Source organism: Accipiter gentilis, chromosome 2 (assembly GCF_929443795.1).
Source record: "Accipiter gentilis chromosome 2, bAccGen1.1, whole genome shotgun sequence".
NCBI lineage: Eukaryota > Metazoa > Chordata > Aves > Accipitriformes > Accipitridae > Astur > Astur gentilis.
Window position 1 is genome coordinate 12605107 of NC_064881.1, and position 11319 is coordinate 12616425.

Below are 11319 nucleotides of genomic sequence, written 5' to 3' on the forward strand. Positions count from 1 at the left end.
TATAAGTACATTCAGGAGATTAAGTTCTCTCCTGCATAAAGTTTGATTTCTCATCACAGTTTCTTATGCCACAATCCTCCCTCTAGATCTTCAGAGCAGAAATCCATTACAGTTAAAATAGCTACCCTGTACTAAATTCCCCACTGCTCTTTCAGACCAGTTTTTTACTCCATACCCTACAATGCCAAGGATCTCCACAAAGCCAGACTGCTGCATACACCATCCCTCTAAGTGCTCCAATCATTGCACTACAGAGATAAAGATGACTTGGATTTGACTGAACTGTGCCCTCAAAGACGAGGAAGTTTAGGTATACGCTACAGGTAGTGTTAGACAGAAGGCATCTCTATCCTTGTGGTTAGCACTGGACAACAGAACAGCTAGGCTGAACTGCTAGTTATTTTGACTGTTCAGTGTCACATTTAGGATTCCCAAATGATTCCGTTGTGGAAAAGCAAAATTTACGGCTAAGAGGCTAGCATGCATTTTTTAGCAGCAGTGAAGTCATACCTCAACTTTCTCTTGTTCAGCTAGAAATTCTTCTATGGGAACATAATGGTCTTCAATTTGTTCCATCGCACACACATATGCATGTTTCTTTATTGCCTCTTTATACATTTCAAATTTGCTCTCCAGTTTTTCTTCATAACTGTCCTTCATATCTTCCAAGCGGTTGCTGAGAACATGTTAGTTTTATTTAATATATTAGCATTCCAGCTATTACAATTTGACTACATGTGTTCAACTGGCAATATCAAAATTATTCATCTAATCATAAATAGTGAAGTTAAGAGACCAAGAAGTACTTTTTTCCCTTTTCTCCTTTTCATTCTCAATGATCCTACAGACCTGCACAAAGGCATAACTTCTACTTGGCATATACCAAGAAAAACGCTATAGAAGAACACATACTTAAGATCTGTCAAACAAAAGTATTATAAAAAAAAAATCCACCAACATGTAGTTGAAGCATATTTCCGGGGGGGGGTGGGGGGTGGGTGTTTCACATTGGGTTTGGTTTTTATATTTCCCTTAAAGATAAATGCCAAAATAATTTTGCCTTATTATTTCAATATATCACGTTACTCCTGTCACAATTTAAAAAAATGCCCCAGCAGTGACACAGACCATTACCTCGACAGAGAAAAAGCATCACTGCTGGTTTATGTGTTCGGGCAAAAGCACCCAAACAATTTTAAAGTCAGTGCAGGTGTTAAACCATAGTGTGTTCAGCTGGCAACTTAACTTGGGTTTAGTCTCTATTAGCAATTCAAACAGCAGGAAACCAATTTCAAGAAGAAAGAGTTAAGAGGAAGTGAATTCAGCTTGAGGAATCTAGACACTTGAAAAAAAATCCCCAAATTAGTAACATCAGTGCAGGCAGCAACAGTAATTTGTAAGATAGTAAGCTAACAATGGTTCATAAGTCATCCAGGAGCAAGAATCCAGAAGAGCTCAGAGACATGCAATTCAAACTGCCTTAAGCACAGGCACACATATTAACATGGCCAAGCGTAAGTTTTGGAACAATCACAAGACTTAGTGGGGTACCTGTAACAATCTTCCGCATCCACTAAATATTAATAATGAGTCAGGACAATCTCCAGTAATTATAAATCAAACAGAGAAAAGTTCAACAGAAAGCAGCATTACTTTTTCATTGTACATGGGAAGAGGCTGATCTATACAAGTTTAATGTTCCTTCTTCCATTTTCATGAGAAGCTTTGAATCTGTCCAGCCCTAACTTCTCTAAATAACATGAGTATGCATGTCTTGCATATACATATATATGTGTGTATATAAACGTATGCATTTATACATGTGGAATCCTTCAAGTCTCAAAGAGGACTGCAAGATGACTTGCCTCCAGGCTTCCTCTGTTTCTAACAGCTGTTGGAACATTGCTTCTGCCATCTCTCTACGTATCTTCACCTCCAGAAGGAGTTTACTTTGTTTTTCTGCAACTAGCTTCTCCTTTAGGTTCTCTGTAGCTTTCAAGAGATCCTAAATTTAACATATTTCAGTTCAGAAAACAAACTAGAAACACATATTGATATGCATGTCAAATGAAACATTCATACAGAGCCATCCACAGAGGGCATTTCTACAAACCTTTATTTTCAGGCAGGCTGCACCAGAGGTTAAATATTTTCGAATGTGAATTTCTACTGCAAAGACAACCTTTCTCCATCTTGATGGTTTCTGCTATCAAGAAGTTTACTACTATTTTGGCATTTAAATATTAATTTGTACAACCGTTTAACATAAAGCCTACTTGATCTTTACAGTTTATTGCTATTAGATCGTATAGCTTTGTTTTTAAAATGCTGCACCTGAACTTGTTCCTGCTGTTCCCAAAAGAGCACAAATGACTAAATAATGTTGTTTTAAACACACGTACTGCTTCCGTACTCTTCTCCTTGAGCAATCAGTTGAATTCCAAATTTAGCACTTGATCTAACTAGAAAGCTACAGGCAGCCTTCCACAACTACACTTGTTCCCTCGGAACTAGACCACTCTAAATCTAGGTCTGCCTGACACTGAACAGAAGCTTACAGTTCTAATTTGATAGAGCTTCCAGCACATCTCTTGTATTAAAGATTCTAATATTAGCACTAATAGCAATGGCTTTCATGGGTACAGTTTTGAGTAGATGTGTATCTACCTCATGACTCAGAATGGTGATGTCCACTTCCTCTTCTGCAGAGGTTTCAGTACTGTCAGGAAAGCCATCTACAGATGTGTTAGCATCAAAGTGCACAATAGGTTTGCTGTTGCCTCCAACTAGCTTGGGTGGAAAATAACCAAAACTTTTCGGTAGGATTGTCTGGATTACCTGGAAAATCCGGGGTTGAACGCACTGATTTATCAATGCTGTCAATATTGCAGATATCAGAATACTAGGAAGAAGTGGCATGAATGCATTGTTTTATTTACACTATATTTAATATACAAGAACATTAATAAAATTTTACTTATCTTTTAGTAAACAAAAACATCTATCAATAGGAATATAAGAATTTGGTACTCTAACAAAGTGAAAATGGGAAAGATTATCAACTAACAAACTTAGTATGCTTGTCTAGAAAGGTGTTTTCTCTCCCCCTAAAATATGAGGTTTTAGCATAGCTTCCGGGGAAGTTAATGAAAAGCAGCAAATCCCTAAAACATCTGCTCCTTCCTGAAACACTGTGACCAGGACTCAGCAATTCTTGCTAGTTACGTAAATATTTTAAGTATGTATGTCATAGAACAACACAGAGAAGCTTGTCTCATCAGTGCACACTCTTACCTTATTATGAAAGTTGCAGCTGAAAAGAATTAGAAAAAAACTTTCTCTCAGAGCATATTAGACATGTCATTACATACTTGGAACATGTCAGAACTAATCCATGGTTCCAGACTAGAAAAGGACTTTATTTCTGCCATGAAACACAGCATAGCACACCATCCCACTCTGCAAGCAGCAGCTTCCAGGGAAGCTGAATGAACTTAAGACCATGCATCAATCCCAAGTCCTGAATTTAATGGGAAGCTGACAAGCAGAGCTAGCAGAAAAAGCATGAAAGCATGTCGACTTAACAGAGGGGGTTTTCCCTTCAAAGGAGAGGAGCACACTACCTTCAAGCATTAACTTATCAATGAAAAGTCTTCACTTTTGTTTGTAATTAGTTACTTGCACTTAACCAAGCAGGAGCAATGCAGACACAAGAGATCTCATTTAGGCTACAAAATGAGAAAGAAGCTACTTCTTTTACTACCACCACTAGCTGTCCAACAAGTTTTGAAGAATTGTCATCTTGTGCAACAGATGCTTAACTGCACACAGGTTAAACAATTCATCAAAAGCTTGAATTGAAATCTTGCATTTGCTCAGATATATGGTATAACCAGTCATATCTGAAAGTCCTCTGACTAATTTTTACACAGAACTGAACAAGCCAGACAGCTGCAGCTATCTTAACTTCTTACTGCAAATAGGTTTGAGGATGTGCGAGACTATTAGAAGCCATTTAGAGGGAGACCACATACAGAAGAATTCATATAATGCATCAAAAGTCCGAATCACACAAGTCCATACAACCTGATCATTTCACAAACCAACAGTAACAAAGAATGCAGAATAGCAGAGAAAGTAGATGCACTCTTACCTGTTTGGCTATAGCTGAAAATTTCATTACATGTAGTGTTTCATCATATGTGGAAGCATGCTGATTAATGTTTACAATCATACAAACTTTGCCTTTTCCACAAAAGAATGGCTGAAACAGACGAGTCAATTTGCTCTCTCTGAATGGAATATAGCTTGGCTTCATCCTCATGGAGAAAAGAATAATAAAATTGTGAAACAAAAAAAATTGTAAAATTATGTGATACTGTAACTTAGCTTAATTCTGTTTCTCTTTCAGGAAACAGATTCAGTAGGATGCTCATACTTAAACCTGAGCTATTTCACATCAAAGAGCAAGGTCTTTCCTGGATCTCATAAGCTCTCCAACAAGCTGAATTATTTAAAAGTAAAAGTAGTATAGTGTCTGCATCGCAGTTTCCTAGTTTTACAAAGCAGATACTGGAACAAGCCAAAAGCTAAGTACAGGACATCTGTCAGCTGTCTGATGAATCTACCTGTATAATTTGGAGGTGGAAGGGAAGAGGACAAAATAGGAGCTCTGTACACAAAGTGTATTGCTCATACACACACACATAAAAAAAAAGCTTGGTAGCTTGCTGCCAATTGCCCTTTTTTATTCTCCACAAAAAACAGTTTTAGAAACAAAAAAAGTTCATTTCAGGTATTCCAGTGACACCTATAATAAAGAAAGCTTACAAGATTTTGTAGATTTCAATTTTCCTGTGACTACGCAAACCTCACAGAAACGTAAAGGGATGCTTAGGGTTTCAACCTAAAACTTGGCATGTTGTTTACAACTTGTCACTTACTTTGGATTTTGATTTTGTTTCAATGCTGCAATGCATTTTCCAAGGATATGAAGAGAATTATTAATATTTCCTGCTTCTTTTAGTCTATCTCCAAAGGCTTGTGTTTTATTACACCTCTCTGATCCAGCCAAGTCACAGAAAGATAACCTGCATGAAAGAATTATCCAGAACACACATATAAACTTGTTTCTAAACAGTATGAAAATAGAACTGCATGGTTTTTTATTTCTTTATGTGTCTAAAGTGTAAATGAGTGGCTCATTTCAGCCTACCTAGATCACAGAATAAGTTGTATTTTAATGTTGACATCTTGTCCAGGAGGCATTATGCAAGGTATTTAGGATAACAGCAATAACCTATCTTCCCATTGTATATAAAGACACTTAAACAAGATTGCTGCTCCTAAGACAGTCTATTCAGCATATTCAAAGATGTCTGCCTGCAGCATTCATCTAAAACTTTGTAGGCATTCTTATATAAAGAATTCAGTTTGGGAACCCAAATTGTGTGGCAATCCTAAAGTACTTCTGGACAAGATAAGAGGGATTTCTGAAACAATTTTGCATAGCAGGGCTATACTACAGAAGCAATTTGACCATCACCTTCACCAGTTCCAGCACTGAAAGGATTGCAGGATAGTAGTATGCTTTTGGCTACAGAACCATTTGTTCACTATTGCAAATAAAAGGCCAGAAGTCCTTCCCAGATCACCTTAGAGCTCTTTGTTTGGCTACAGCAACTACATGCTACTGAACTTAGGCTACTGAGTTGTCCCTCATGGTACAATAGGTTACAGTCAGAAGCAATTATCCTGGATAATCAAGGAATTTCATCACTTTTTCTTTATATTAATAAAGCCCTTGAAATACAGGCATCTCTGGAAGTTCAATAGTTTATGTAAGTCAACTATTAGTCATTTATACATAAATTTATTTACATAAAATAACACCTTTGTAAGATCATAGCCTTTCACACAGCTGAAGTACATATTAATACTATACATATTAATAAGGCACAGATTTCAAGAGTGTGAAAGGCTATGATCTTATGATCTTTATCCTTTTCAGTACACAATTAAGAGCTTTTTTCTTCCTTAAGCAACACACAGACTCTGTCATTCATCTAACAGCTGCTGCAAGCTCTGCCAGGGGAATACACCAAGACAGGGAACGGCAAGGAATAAAGATGCAGTCATTTCCTCAAGTTGTCTTTCCTTAGAGTATTTATCACTGTAATGTCTGACATTAAAAGCTGTTATCTCACAGTGGGGTATATTTATTACCCTCTGCTCAACAGAGACAAGAGAGAAATAAGTAGGAGCTAGGACTGAACTAAACCACTCTGTTACAAGGCTGTCCTCATTTTTCCATATCAAGTTAAATGGACAATTAATCAGGAAAAAAACCACAACCAAAAAAATCTATCTAAATGGCTTCAAATCAAAAGATTAGGCCACTTTCTCTAAGCCACTAAAGAACAGAGGGCTGTAGGGACTTAGCACTGCTCTCACAGGGTGCACCTACATCAGCACTTCAGATAAGGGGAACAGTTCTTAAGCAAATCACTTGATGGTTCCCTCTTACTGTAGATTGTACCATGGAGCAGTCCCAGAGCATGTCACTTGCATTCTTTTTGGATGATAGACTTAAATTTGCATTCCAGGAGCACATCAGATATGCTGCCACAAACATTCAACCCATAAACTCTAGTCTGGTCCCAAAGTAGAAAGATACACTGGCATAGCTCGCATCTTGGGTCTTCAGCACTAACTGCTGCACTCCAACTTTAGAGATTGGCGTCTATCAGCCAGCCATTTGAATTCTGCTTACTGGACTATATAGTGGGGTACTACTTAGTACTACTCTGTCCGCACCTCCCCATTATGTAAGACTAATATATATATATATATATATATATATATATATTTCCCTCAATTTACATACTACTGACAGAGTTTTAATAGGTTTCTTCAGTCAAACCTTAACAGAATAAGAGAGACAACAAAACACTTCTACATCTGTCCCTACCCGGTTTCCAGTCAGTTTTATGCAGCCAGTGGAGTTCTGATTTCCTTCTCAGCTCTCAGAGGATTTGTTTTTTAAAAGAAAGTTCACCAGTTTAGCATGCTTACACCTTATCAACTTTTCTAAAATATTTACATTCTGGTAATCAGCTGAAGCAATCACTTACTCTGAAACTCCAAGAACACGCGGCTGATGCTCGTCAGTCAGCTTTAGTAGCCTGATTGAAAATATACTGTGACTGGAATGGAAAGAAGTCCTTTTTAATAACCACAATTATGAAAATTAAGTAGTCACTGAAGCAAAATAAAAATCGTTTGCTACAGAAAGTTCAGTGATGAAGAAAGAACAAGAATTAATTCACTAATTTACATTAGTTACCTTCACAATGCATTCATTCAGCAGCAAAAAAGAGGCAATAAAAGTTGTATTTTGTGACTTTCTATTCCTTTCGATGCAGGAAAGGGAAAAGTATCACATGAAGCCTACAAGCTGTCTTAGAGAAAAAACAAGCTGGTTCACTTAAGTCTACTGATCAGAAGATGAGTACTCCGGTAGCCACTTTGTATGCAAACTTTAGGCAGTATCTGAACTCAGTAAATCTGAAGAATTAACTTAGAAATAAATAGGTTGCAGACAGAAGGGAATAAGTTAAGGTTCAACAGTCCTGTAATCTTGCCTACTTCAACATACACAGTTGTTTGTTCTGTTGTGAAATTACTCTGTTTTCTAGAAAGGTTACATTTGTAACACTTGAAAACCCAGTTATTCTGTTCTAAACATCAACCCACAAAGACAGTGGACATGGTGTCTGAAACCAAAGAGAAAATACCAGAACCAGAAGTGCCCTGTACCCAGCTTATCCGGTAAATCAGGAACAACAGAAGACAAACTTCTCTAGTACATTTAAAGCACTGCTTTACTTCTCAGGACCAACCCACAATTTAAGAAGGAAGTTTCTAACAAAAAAACCCCAACCAAACAAAAAAAAACGCCAAAACAAAAAACAAACCCCAAAATTTAGAAACAAGCTAAGTGGAAATCGGCATATTCTCTGGAGCAAAAAAAGTACATTCTAGGTACAAAACTTTGCCAGAAAAGCACACAATTCTTTTCCATACTACTTGAGGCTTGAGTGAAATTCAGGTGGAATTAGCACGAAATTTAATGGCAGCTGACTTTAGCTAATACAGAACAGCGTAAGTCTTGCTTTTTAGAGAAAAAGCAGACTTAGTAACACTATGAATATATTATCTAAATATACAACATGGCCCTTAAACACTTAAAGGACAAATTAGTAAAAGGACATTAAAATCAGGTAAGAAGGCATTTTCAACAGAACATATACCACCTTCTCTATTTCCTCCAACTCCATCAAGCCAGATTCTCCCTGATCCTCCTCCAGAGCTGGGCAAGAGCTAGGAGCTTAATTCTTAAGATACCAAGTAAGCTCAGCTAGAACACAGCAATCTAAAAGCATCTAGATAATCTAGCAGCACTGCAAGGTACTGCATGACTCGGTCCTTCCTACATACCCTACTGACAGGCTCCAGGTTTCCAAGAACTATACTGCCAGTGATGAAGAATTATCCAGCTTTTCCTTCAACATCCTCACACAGCCATTCCCACTCAGCACCATTAGCATTTGCCAAGATGTATAGCCCTGTTGGCACTCAAAAATGAATGTGATTTGATCTTTTTGGTTGTCCAAAGCCATGAATAGCAATCCAAGTCCAGCTACTATTAAAGTCATAGGGCCTCTCCTAGCTTTCTTCCAGAAAGAATTTCATAATAAAACCTGAATAATCAAGAAAAGTCTTAAACTATTATTGAAGAGTGGTTCATTTTAAACATATTCTAAAGTCTTCTTCTCCCTTCCCCACCTCCCTCCCCTTAAAAGAAAAGGGACAGAGTATGCTTATAATTAGAGGAACAAACCTCCTACTTGATTGCTCATTCATTCTAGTACAAGCAAAGCTTCGGTTCTTGTTTCCTATTTTTAGTATTTTGCAGGCTTCTTCAGTGGTCTGAATGTTAATCCACTTTAAATCTGTGAAAAGAAACCTTTTACATACACTTCTGATCATCAAACAAATTCTGTGAAATTGCTGAGGTCATAAACCAGTATTACCTTTAACATAAGAATTTCCTCCTTGATCCTCACAAATTCTTAGGACTCTGCGCTTCTGAGTTTTTGATGTAGATAATACATTTAATAGGTCATATACATATTCATTATAAATTTCACAAAAGGAAATCCACACAGATGCCTGTGTTCTTTGGTGTATATTAGTTCTATATACATCAAGTGAAACAAAGTTCTTCTCTGCTAACCCAAAACAGAGAAAGAGTTCAATGACCAAACAACTCATTTGATAAATTTTAAGCACAGTGTATAGAACCTTCTAAAAGGAGGAGGCTTGTATATATCTGTCTTGTACAATTAGATACACAGTATTGCATAACTCTGAATTTACCCGAGAACATTAAAACTTCTCAGCAGTCACCTGGAACCAGAATATGCCCAAGTTCTAACCTATTGCCCCCCTCTACCACAAACTTCCAGAAGTTTATACATTAGCTTTGCAGAACTCCCCCAAAAGGATCAAAGCTATCAAAGTATTTTTACATAGTTACTCTTTCTCCAGAGTTGAGCCATTAAAACTTGGTTAAAAACTGCATATATTTACTTTGTAGTTTACTATAGAGATTTTTTTAATCCACCAGTAGTTACCCACTTATATTCCTAAATCTCTATTATTTGTTTTTCCACAAAGTTTTTCCACTTTATTTTACCTAGGGAATCAGAAGGAAGATTTTTTGAAGTACAGCTGGAAGAATCCGACTCCACATCACACATATGTGTTATAGTATTTGAGATGCTTTCTGTCTCCTTGAGAAAATAAGAGACCATTACATCCACATGAACAGACTATGAGAATAGCAGAAATTAAAAATTACAGTAATTCCAGTATTTAAGATTTAAATATTGAGGTAGTATTAGGTGTTAAGCCACTCTTACTCTGGCTGCAAATGAAATTTTTTTAACAGTACTAAACTTAAGTCAATAAAGGCTTTTTCCCTCACAAGAATTATTGTTCTCTACTACTCCCAGCAACCTGTTTTGGAGGCCAATTGCTGCTAACATAGGTGACTTACTTTACAGTTCTGGGAGAAACAAGATCCTCTGTCAGACTGTGACAGCCCAGAATGCCTTTACGAACTACTGGACAAATCTGAACAGCACTTCAGTCAACCAAAAGAACTGGAGAAGTTTCTTTCAGGGGTAGACGGCAGGTGGTAGGTAGTAGAGAGACTAGAGCAGCAGAGATTCCTAATTTGCTTGCTTGTTGCAAATCACTTTTGCAAATCACAGGCTTGTGCCAGGTCTGTGAGAGCATGAGTCGAACTTACTTTAAGACCTCAGAGTGAAATGACAGCTTCATAAAGGACTTAAAAGATCTGATAAACCAACAGTGTGTGTTGGTTTAATTCAGACTGAATTAAAAGGCCATTAAAAATCCTATATGGATACAACAGTTTCTTTAAGTACACACATTTACTAAATTTCTTTACATCAACAGACTTATTTAAAAATCTGCCAAGACTTGACAAAGCATAGGCTTCAAATTACCCCTAGGAAAACTAGTGTAACGAAGTAGCAACTCCCACTATGTAGATATTCCAACATCTCCACATACTACTTCCCTCTCCATATTTTATACACCAATATAAATTTTCATTAGGACATTCACCCTGATTTCCCAAAACCCAATCCTGACAGAGGGCCATCCTACAAGAGAAGAGGGGAACAGATTCAAAGAAGTAAACCATAACATCTTAGCTATTCAAATGCAGTCCAAAGTTCATTATGGAGTGTCTACTGATGCCTGTGTTACTCACTTGGTATGTCCAAAATGGAATTTTTAGAAGAGAAAAGTATGAAGCCATACTTTCAGATCTTATATTTTAAAGATGAATAGCATATGATTTTGTTGTCAGTTATTTTACAAGTGACCATTTTGCAAAGACTGCACTGTCTATATGTTTATGGGTTTTGAGTAGTTACAAGCATAACCACAAGCAAGGATTCTATTCATTCTGTTTGTGAAGGACAAAGCAGAATTCTAAAGCAGGGTATGAGACTGACGGGCATGGCACATCTACATGTGTCAAAAATGTAATGGAATGTAAAAAACCCAGTACCACAGTACTTGTGCATGTGATAAGTTTTTGTAAAGGTATTTCAAGAAAACTGAGTGAATTAGCTATTTTGCTATACTGTTCTTCAAATCATAAGACCAAATACAGAAAAAGAGCATGAAGATGACTGCCTGAAAACAAGTAGGAACAGG